Below are 12202 nucleotides of genomic sequence, written 5' to 3'. Positions count from 1 at the left end.
GCTGCAGCGTAAACAAACTTTTTCCTATAGCAAACAGAATGAGATGGTATGGTGTTTTGGAATTATTATTTAAATACGCCAGTATCTTATCGATCAATAAAGATCAAATAATTGAAGATTTATTTAAATATCGGGATGATGAGGAACAAGATTATTATTTGACTGATGACAATGAGGAAGTTCATTTAGATGGTAGACATTGCCACAAAATCTTTGAACTTATAATGAAATACCCTTTACACGACATCGACGTCAATAAAATATTCAAACAAGCAGTGGAGGTTGGACTCCACAAGATTGTAGAAGAATTGTTAAATGAAAAACTTAACAATATATCGCAATATCTGGATATTACATTAAATAAATTGCGGCGTCGACAGTTTCATCAATATTATGATTTTGAAGATTTAAATGTGGGCCATGGAAAGATACTTATATTGCTTTTACAAAAGACAAACAATGAAAGCATTGATTTAAACAGTATTATGAATGACGTATGTGATATGGGTTATTCACCAGTAATTATGTGGTTATTAGAAAATAAACCTTCATGTAACTTTGATATTAGAAAAGTCATGAACAAAGTATGCTATCATGGTAATTTAGAACTTGTCAAATATCTCACACAAAAATACAGAACAGAAGATTTTGATTTGAAAACTGCAATGATAAAGGCTTGTCGATCTTCGAATAGGAATTTCATTTGTAAATGGTTATGGAAAAATCACGACCGCAGTATGTTGGATATGAAGGCAGCATTGAATAACGCTAGTAGATGTGACAACTTTGATGTTGTGGAATGGATCCTTACTGAAGTTGACACGGAGTTATATAATACAGAGGATGCTTTACTTTGTGCTTGTGAACATGGTGCATATCATACAGTAGAGCTGTTGCTGGATAACGTTGGTAACAATATGATTAATTTTCAATATGCGACTACTCTGGCATGCAGGAATACAAATAGTGGTTTAGCTATAACAAAACGTTTATTCATACGCACGAAAAAATCACATTTGAATATGAATGCTGTATTATCAGATGCATGTAAAAATTACAGGACTGATATTATACAATGGATAATTGAAAATTGTGTTCAAAATATACCTGCTACCGAAACCAGCGACAGAAACAAGCATTTCATTAAACATCTTGACACAAATTTTGTCGACATCAGTTGGATGATAACTTGTATTCTTGATATGGATTTGCCTCGCCGAACCACGGGGAATTTCGATGAAAAATATACACTGTTGCTGCTGATCCTTAAGAAATCCAATCCAAGAACAATTGACATTCATAAACTTTTCACAGAATCATGTAGAAAGAATTGGATAGAAATATTTAAATGGATCTTTCTGAATGGAAGCATTAAATTCTCTAATATTCGAGAGGCAACCAATACTGCTTGTCACAATGGGTCGTTAAGTATTGTAATATGGTCGCTAGAAAATATTGAAGCAAATGTCATAGACCTTGATAACATAATGAGGGAATCATGTGGGTATGGTTGGCTCGAATGTTTGGATTTATTGAAGAAACACTTTAATCGATACAAATTTGATATGAAAGCAGCAATGTTTGAGGCTTGTACCTACAACCGACTTCATATAGCCGAGTGGCTTCTTCATAACGTTAGCTACCAACATTTTGATATTCAATTGCTTTTACAGGAGGCAGGTCGGAATGGATGGACTAACATTTTTGGCTGGCTTCTGCAAAATTTTCATTTTGATAAATCTGACATGCATATTGCAACACGCCATGCACTAGAAAATGGTCACCTTGAGTTAGCTGAGCTAGGTATAACAAAAATTGGGAAAGAAAATTTTGATTTTTCCTCGCTTTCGAAAAACGCATATGTCGGCGCTAATAAAGAAGGTGTGGTTAACTTTGTATTGCACAATATTGATCCCAAAAACATAGGTATAGCAGATATTATGACAAACGCATGTTTATCTGGCTGGAAAGACATAGTTACTTTTATCATAGTTAATGATTTAACCAGTCTTTGTGATTTATCGCTTGCATTTAATACAGCATGTGACAATGGAGAACTAGAAATCGCACAACTTTTGTTAGAAAATGTTGACCCTCATATTCTCATCTTAGTTGACAAAGCAATGTATTCAGTAGCTGTTAAAGGATGGGAAGAAATAGCTTTGTTGCTATTAGACAAAATCGAACACTCTCGGTTAGATATCGGAAACGCCCTTATTGAAGCGTGTCGCCATGGTGAGGTAGATGTTGTTCAAGCAATACTTCAGAAGGTAGACACTACCATGCTAGACGTCAAAACAGCTCTTTATAAAGCATGTGAAAATCATATGCATGAAAAACTTGTCTTGTTGATTTTAGAAAATATCGACCAGGAAGAAGTAGATTTGAAAACTGTCAAAAAACAGGCAGTTCGACATAATTGGTGGAAGGTTCAATTTTCATTGACTAAGGTGGACATTGAAGATCTGAATCAAGCCGAGCAAGAGACTGAAACTGATAACATCATAATCTTAGAATAGTCTCGTAAAATAAATCAAATAAATCAAGCTTGATATACTAGACGGTAGAAAACTTGATCGAACATTTACCGACGCAAAGTTTTAGCGAGCAAACTTTCGACAGATTATTCGTTGTTTATAAGTGAAGGCCTTTCTAAAATTCCATAATGGTTCTTTAAATTTCTTAATTTTTTCTTTTCGTTAACCATCTCTAAACATTTCATACAACATTTATTAATATTTCTAAATATATAATTACTCATTTATCCATACGTTTGTATGTATCATCATTGTGAATAGTTTGAAGAAATACAATGCCTTTAAATATATAGAAAAAGAAGTAATAATATTAAGAACACGTGTTTCATAGATGTTTTTTGTAAGTAAATAGTATACATGTAATATATTTACAGTATTTCATGTATTTATAACAAATATAATCCTTTGGTAAATGTAACTTATTTAGTACATGCCGACAGAATTGAGGTAAATAATGATATTAGAAATTTATGTACCTTTTATCACTGTTTAATTTCACTTAAGATTAATGAATACAAATTTGACCTGTTCTTCTCCTATATAACGTTCCCTAGAAAACGCAACTGTGTGGTAAACATTTAAGGTTTATATGCTCTCATCCATTTTGTGTTTTTGCATGTTTTGTCTGGAGGTTGAGTTTTATTTGTATCATTTGTTTTAAAGTTCTGGAATTGTAGTATTTTTCAAATGATGTTCTTTTCTTGTTCTTTTTTCTAGTTGCTATAAACACAACAAAAATGAATACATCTGTTTCCAATAAAAGGTTGTTGTCCCTTTTTTTCATTATTTTTGATGATTAGCATTGGTTATTCCTCGTGTTAATATTTAAATATTACGACAGAAATAGTGTTCAATCAATTAAACTGAGAGTAGCTTACATATATCATGGCTGCTCTCTTGTATTTTATATAGAACTAAACATTATTTAATTTTCCTCACAGTTATAAGTATATCATGTAGAAACTTCGGAAGCTATGCAATTTTTTTTCAGTTGACAAAATGTGACATGTCACTCATTGTATATATTATAACTGCGAAATCGAATATGTTTTATTCTTTTATGTTATACATATGTTATATATATGTCGTTTTTGTTTTCCTCCTTTAAGTGTTTCACTATGATTGACCTTGAATGCATCACTGTGGTATGCATGTTAATGTACTGCAGCTATATGCAAAATGTGAGATATTTTCAAAATAGTGTGACCTTTTTTTAACATTCTTATAAAACTGTTATATTTATAATATTGTTATATCTATTACATTGTTATATTTTTCCAAGACATATATATATTTACAAGAATATCATTTTATCAATATGGGCTGTTGAACCATCGAAACCAAAAAAACAACAGGTGCACTTTCTGCTTGAGAGGTACTTCTCTGGATTTGTGAATAGGGAGGTCACACATTTTGTATTTAAGTTCTTGTTTATGGGAAGAAAGAGCCTTTTTAGGTAAGAACATTATTTAAGAAAGCATATTCCATTCCCGATATTGTCATATGTATTTCTGTTATTTAAATGAAATGTATGTCTCTTCTTTTTGTTCCTCTAAAAGTGTTTATATATGATCGATATTGAATACATCTTGTGTTATGTATGTTTATGTACTTCAGCAATATTCAAAATGTAAGATATCGAATCGATCATATTTTCAATAAACCTTGTGACAATTTTCTATACTTGGTTCTTATTTTGTATTGTTTTACCAGTGTTCCCTGTTACAAAGTGGTTTGAGCATAAACATGTGGAATATTTAATGAGCTAGTCCCAACCAAGTAATTTGTTTATAGAAAATCAAATAAGGCTATTGGCGTTCTTTTTGTGAGGTTTCATATCTTGTCATATTGAGCGAAAGCAGGTATATATGTGATATGGGGTTATATTTTGTGACCGTTTTACGCTGTAGGTGAATTATTAACACTCACATGTTTTGTCATTGGCAATCAGTAATATGAAACACAGGACATGCTGACGACAAACTAAAATTTAATATAACCATACAATGAGATAATATATAGGACACACCATGTCCCTTTAAAATAAAACAACAATATGTTTGAAGTACAAGTTTTGCTGTTGATAGCTATTCAGGATAATTGTTGCGATGAAAATTTATTTTGATTAAGAAGACCATGAGATAAAAAAAAAAAGATAATTAAAAGTGTACCTGTTATAAGCCCAACTGTAAAACGCCTGCTTTATGTTTACTTTTAACGGAACGACTGCAAAATTAAAGCGTATGTGTTTATACAAATTACAAATTAGCCATTTGACATTTAATACCTTTATTTCACGAAATCGTGCATGAAGTTTTAAAAAGGAAAATAAAGGTTAAACACCAATAAGACTATCATTACGAAAAAAAACCAAGAGTAGACCTTGATAGCCATACACAGTCGGTCTAGAGTAAGAGACAGGAGCTTATGAATTAGTTATGGTATAAATCATTATATTCAGTAAAAGTTGGTTACACCTTCGTATGGTGTTTACATATCACAATTGATACGTTATTCACGTGCTTGTTCACACTATACGGACGTCATATACAGGAGTGTGCTCCTTACGCAGAAACTGCTCCAACAAAGTTATGAGGAGGACAGATTAAAATTGACACTCCGTAAATTTTATGGACACCATCACGAATTGGTGGATCCATATGGTGTGTCTTTAACCAATCTAGCTAAGGACATTTTTACCACATGGTAGATTGTGGTTTGTCATTATGTCGTCTTATCTTTTAATTACCAAACGTGACTTATTCCCGATTGTGACTGTTTTCTTGAATGTGAATTCGTATTACTATAAGACGTGTTACGGTACTTGTCTATCCCAAATTCATGTATTTAGTTTAAATGTTTCATGTCATATTTGTAATTCTCATCGGATTTTGTCAAATGTGTGGACGTTTTTCTATTATATTTTTGTGTTATGGAAAGAAAATATAATCACCGCTTCATTTATTAAATTTAATTTTGTTCAACGTAATCTGTACAATAATTTACGTCTGAAGTTGGATTCATAACAAACAGGACATATATATATTATGGTTAATTGCTATTTATAAGTATTGCAATAATCATTGTGTTTAAATGTAATATCAGTAACTAGTTCTAATATAATCTTAAATCTATCCTAATTCCATCTTACTTTTGAATTATAGTTTTTCATCTGTGACGTCATTTTTGCGCTGTTTCAGAAATTTCATCAATTCAAAAATGTGACGTATTTGTTGTGCCTTTTCACCATCGCATGTGACGTCATTTTTATGATTTATTGCGTTGAGGCCTGGACAGAGTCGGGGTATGTCTATTCTGTGTTGGTCTCAGCATTATGTATTCGGGTTTAGTTTTCTGTTATTAGTAATTTGATAACATTTACTGTTTGCAATAGCTTTAATTGTTCGTTCTAAATAAAAAGGATGTTCTTATCACAAGCATTAAAACATAGCCGTATTTGACACAACCTTTTTCAACTTTTGATCTTCAGTGTTGTACAACTTTGTAATTTTTTTCACTTTCGATCTTTTATATCTGGGCCTCTTATGTCGTCTAGTCTTGTGTGGACGAGGCGCGGTTTTGGCGTATTAAATTTTAAACCTGATGCTTTTTGTTATCTATTAATCATGTGTTTCTTTGTCGAATATGTTCTCCTATTTATTTGTATTGTAGTCCTGTTATATTATGTTGTCATTTCAATGTTATATTTAACATTGCCATTAAAGTGCGAGGTTTGGCATGCCACAAAACCAGGTTCAACCCACTATTTTTTCCTTTAAAAATGTCCTGTACCAAGTCAGGAAGATGGCCAGTGTTATATTATTGGTCGTTTCTGTGTGTGTTATATTTTAACGTTGCGTCGTTCGTTTTCTCTTATTTTTTAGTGTAAATTCACATTGCGAGAAGACGTGCCACGATACTTGTCTATCCCAAAATTATGTATTTGGTTTTGATGTTATATTTGTTATTCTCGTAGGATTTTGTCTGACACTTGGTCAGTTTCTGTGTGTGTTACATTTCAGTGTTGTGTCGTTGTTCTCCTCTTATATTTAAGGCGTTTCCCTCGGTTTTAGTTTGTTACCCCGATTTTGTTTTTTGTCCATGGATTTATGAGTTTTGAACAGCGGTATACTACTGTTGCCTTTATTTACAACAAGATATTATCAAAGATCTCTCAAAACCCTAATTGACGGCAAACACTAAACTGACATAAGAAATCAACACAGACAAAATTTCCTACTCGAGTGGGTACATTAAAATATGATAGAATAAAACTCCTCCGATGCATGCTCCGAAGGTATACAGCCAAGGTTTCAGTATGCTACATAGGCAGAGAATAATCAAAATTCTGTAATTCTACGAACGAAATGAAGTAGAAAATACCGATGAAATATTTAAAACATATATGTCGAAGAAAAACTAACTACGCCATTGCAAACCACACAAAATGAAAACGAAAAAGAAAAATAAGACTACAAATCACACCATAGAAAACTAAAGACTGGAGAGTGTTTAGAGCAATTGAAACATTATGAGGTCATCTGTGGTACATATATTCAATAACGATCAACAAAAAAGTGATGGTGTTCGTAAACATTCGAATGGATGACCCTCAATCTTACCAAATGGACACTTTTGTTCAATAGCTCTCTTTTAGCTGCTATCCGCTATAACATGTATAACTGGAGTTTTGTGACAACATAGAGATTCATTTTCATATACAGGCTCTTCTAAAAAGTTGCTTTATTAGAAATGGAAATCTCATAGTTTGTTTGTCGTGAAGTTTTGTTTCCAACTGACCCATATTGTCAATCTCGAAATGGAAGACAAAACATTAAGCACTTAACTGCGATATATTAAAAAAGAAGTTAGTTGGCGTATTAAATTATAATCCTGGTACCTTTGATAACTATTAATTGGTTTATTATATGAAACCAGAAGTTGTTGTGTGATTGCCAATAAGATCTTTACAAGAGACCAACTAACACAGAAATTGGGTCACTTTACGGTCACTTTACGGTCGTCGACAAGGAGCAAAGTCCATACCACATAGGCAACTGTAAAAAGTTCCGAAAGGACAAATGTTAAATAATTCAAAAGAGGGAACTAAATAGTGGGGCGGCTTAGTACCGAAATTTGACAAAATCATGCAAAGTGTGATAAAAGCAAACGATTTGGCATAGACCTTCATTAGGAAGTACTTTATCATATAAGAGGGTTAGCCAACATGTTTTCGATTTTTTTCACGGCGGCCATCTTGAATTCAAAATTGACATAATTTTGCTCAATCTTTGAGATTGAAAAACTGTCCTAACCATTTTTAACGCTATGTATGTAATGGAAACTATTTGAAATACAACAAAATGATATGAAAATATGTCAAACAGACAACAATTGAAAAAAAATAACCACTTCCGGTTTGGGTCGAAAAAGCCGGTTCGTACACTCGAGTGAAATAATAGTGGTAGAGATATATGATAATGTCCGTTTAATATATCGATAACTATTTAGCCATGCTGGAGGATATATCAGTGTAATAATCTACGGTCTTTTCCGATGTATTCCGTTTTAACAGCTACATGAACACAATGTTGTACAGGTCGAGCCAGCTTTGTAGCACTAACATCTACAAGAACAAGTTTTAGCAGGCATATTTGTGTAACTCCTGGCAAGATGCAGCAACTGCTGCTAACTATGTACAATAAGAAATCCACATTCAATATGCGTTCTCCTTAACCAATCATCCATGACTAGGTAGATATTGATCATGTATGACTGCCTGTCCTTTTACATGCCACCTTGGTATGTAGCTCGTTTGGTATGCTCAAGCAGTGCAGCTCTAGTTGGTGGAATAGTGTCAAACTGTCTTCTTTTGCGTGCAAACAATTTAAGTATGGATTCGTTGTTGTCAAATGTTGTTGTAGTTCTATCGTAGATAACCATAACAAATGCCTCTATCAACTCCATATCAGCGGCACTGACCAATTCAGGTTTCTTACTTAATCGTTCAAAAATCAAGGTTACATCATCAAATATTTCCCAAGTCTAACATGCCGATTTCTTCCCCTTTCCATGAAAAGCAGAGACCGTGTCACATCCAGTAAAAGCATGAAAAAATTGCAAAGCTTCTGATTTAGGACCAAGAGCATGATTAATTTCGTAAATCGGAAGTCATCTCAGGGCTTTTCCTTTTCCAAAGGCAACCAAAAGTTTTTTCTACTTGAAGTGTTTTGAAAAAAGAGACACTGCTAGAACCACTACATCAGTGTCTGAGCTGATTATCAATGAAAACGTACACCTCTTTTCAGCTGCACTTTTGATAAGAATAAATATGCTTGTGTGTGCTTCCTCGTTATTACACGGTCTGAGATCATCATGGTCGTCATCTGAATTTGTCATAACAATTTCGCCATTTGTCACAAAAATAATTTTGTCAAATAAAATCGAGCAAATTTTGTCGGCAAGGAAATAAAACAATTCCGTTTTATTTTCGTCCACTCGAATGAAGCTTGACCAAGCCTTCGGAGTCTTACTGGTGCCGACACCTTTCCTCCTAGATTCAGCACCCCTCGCTTTACGTGTTTTTGCGTTTAGACCGTTTTCTATGTAAATATTATAAATAACATCTACTCTGGCATGTTTTGAAGTAAGGTGGATAATGTACGGCAAAATCACATCTTTTGCGTATTCATCAAAAGTGTTTGTTCCACGCGGTGGTATTGAATTGTCAGACCATCGCCGCACTATCATGGGTGTCTAAGGTTCTTCTCTTGGCGTTTGACCAGGATTGAAAAACGACACAAAATCCCTGACCTTATCCATCGAATGTTTTATGGCAGCAACTGAGTAAGCTTGTTCTTAATGGCATTAAGCAGCTAAGACTCACTTCAACAGTTGGTCCATGTCTCTCTGAAGAATGAAATGATGACCATGACATATTTTCACTTGTTAACCTCACCGTATTTAACCACTCATACTCATTTTGCAAACTCATGAATAGATAATCGTGGTTAAGTATATTAGTAATATCGTCAGGCAGAAAGAGAGGTTCTGGTTTTGTTTTAAGATATGCAGGTTTCCTATACCTATAAGCAGCAGGAAGTTCGGGTACCTTTTAAAATTTTGGTTAATGTGAAGTTAATATTAACTCATCCCTTCTAACGCCGATTTTATCTTTCATTGGATGTTGAAAAACAGAGATTCCGGTCCCATGAAAAGATGATTTTGATATGGTTGAGCTTGGGCTGTGATCTATGTTGTCGACTGCAGCTGTGGTTAACACTTTGTCCTTGAATTAAGGTTGGCATACCACACCTTCATTTAGATAACGTTGAACGACAGCTTCACCTACTTTAGTTGATATTTCCAGTACCCGATCGTAAGAGATACATAACCCATGTTGAAATAATGTACCTATAAGCTGTCTTTTTCTGGTTTTTGCAAAGAGTAACAGTTCAAGATACACACAGAATGTCTCACGGTTAGCTGAATGTCGTTGTTGTATTGTAACTGTAACCTTATTGCTGTTTGTGTGATAATTAAACATTGAAAATTGAACCAAAGCTAAGTCAGACTTTGTAGAAACGTTGACTATTTGCGATTTGATAGCAGGTCCATGTTTTATCATTTTCTCAAACTGTAACAATGGAGGGGGTATGCTATCATCGATATCTTCAGAGACAAAGGATCCAGAAAATGATGTCTTGACTTTGTTGTAGCTAATTGACATCGAATTATTTCATATGCCATATGCATTATGTCATTATAATCACAAGCAAAAGCTATAGCTGATCCTATATCTTTTTCAAACATCAAAAGTACATCACTGCCCTTTGTGTGTGCTTCTAATTTTGGCATCTTGTCCTAGGGTCGAGTAGAATCTACCTGTGCAAAAGAAGAACCAAGCTGTGCCAATCTTTCCTCACGTACAGGTTTGCCAGGTCTGTTTATTGAAACACATCCGACTCTTCAGAGTTTCTTTGAGTTTCAAAAGTGTATGTGACCAGCTCAGCTAATGCAGTTTCTTTCATTATAGTTTCTTCATGTGTGCAATTGCTTTCGATCTCTGTTTGTCTCTTCTTTGATCTCTCTCTATTATATACAGCTGCGAGACAAGACGGGTGATACTTCATCTCTTGTGCTGTCACCACTACTCAGCTTTGGCAACATTTGTCTATCCTGAAGAGCTGTTGCACAATCCACCAGTCGTTGGTTTAGTTTCATAGTCATTGCCTCTCTTAAGACAGATAAAGATGACTCTTTATAACAAATAAAACGTTTATGCACATTTTCAACTGGATTTTGTTGTTGATCGTTAGAACGAGGAGAGCAACCTAAAAAGTTAAGGAGACGTACATTCACTAGAACTTCGAGATAGTATCGGTGACTCTCTCAAGTATTATTGAACTTTATCCTTCACAAATTATGGTACTTGGCATTTTCTTTTTTCAATGTGCTTTCAATACCATCTCCGTGGTTTAACCGCCGAATATCAAAATGGATAGGGAGGGCATTTTGTTCATGAAAGAGAGAGATAGTTTTGTCTAACGTCGTATATCCTTCGTCTGGCGATTTCAGTCGGTTTGTTGTGACCTCCTGACACAAACAACATTTAGCCCATCAGGTTCCCAACTATCTGATGAAGAAGCTATTATATAAACAAAAGTAATCAACAATGAACTTATAGAACAATAATGCAAACATTATCTGAACAATAAGTAAATGCAGCACAAAACAAGAACCGGGTGAAACTTATCAACTATTAGAGAAGTGCACGAAGAGTGTGTGTGTCTGTAACACGAATGAATTAACGCAACATAGAGACACCTCACAGGTAAAATTCTAAAAAATGTACAAAATTCAAGATTACTTTTCTAATCATGTTATTTGATGTATTAACAACATTATTATTATAGAGTTTTATTCGTAGCATGGATAAAATCCTTCAAATCAATATCCGATCAGAATTGCAAAAAAAACTTTGTAACTAAAAATATGAACGGTGGATAGACAAGTACCGAGCCACGTCTTATAACAATGAGACCATACACTCTCAAAAAAGTTATAAACTAGAATAAAATTGCACCCTTTATTAACCTATCGAACCTAATGTAGCAATCGAAGATTTGTGGAATAAAATAACTGACATTATTCTGGTATAAAACAGTCATATTCGGGATATTTATAAAACCAGGAGTGGGTTATCGACCGATATTTGACCGAAAGTGATACTTTATCTTACATAACAGTGATTTATTCCATTTTGTAATATTTTGGATACCATACAAGCATAACGGGCCATAACTATGACGTCTTTTCCCTGTGAAGACGTCATTTCGAAAATCCAAGATGGCCGCCATGATTGGATGATTTTTTTTTCGTGGCTATCCCCCTAATATTATTACATTCACCTTAAGGCATGTTCTTGCAAAGTTTAATGCTTGTATTACCATTTGCATGATTTGTGTGGTAAGCTGCTTAACTATAAATGCCTAATGAGTTTGATCTACAAAAATATGAACGAAAAACAAATATGTAAAACTACAAAAAACAACAAGCACTAAACTACATGTCTTGCGAAAGTTATTACACATGAATCCAGGAGCAAGATAATTAAAATTAAATCTATATTTCTTTGCAAGAAATTGAATTAGAGACATAATACA

Source organism: Mytilus edulis, chromosome 7 (genome assembly GCF_963676685.1).
Source record: "Mytilus edulis chromosome 7, xbMytEdul2.2, whole genome shotgun sequence".
Classification (NCBI taxonomy): domain Eukaryota; kingdom Metazoa; phylum Mollusca; class Bivalvia; order Mytilida; family Mytilidae; genus Mytilus; species Mytilus edulis.
This window is presented reverse-complemented; position numbering follows the sequence as displayed.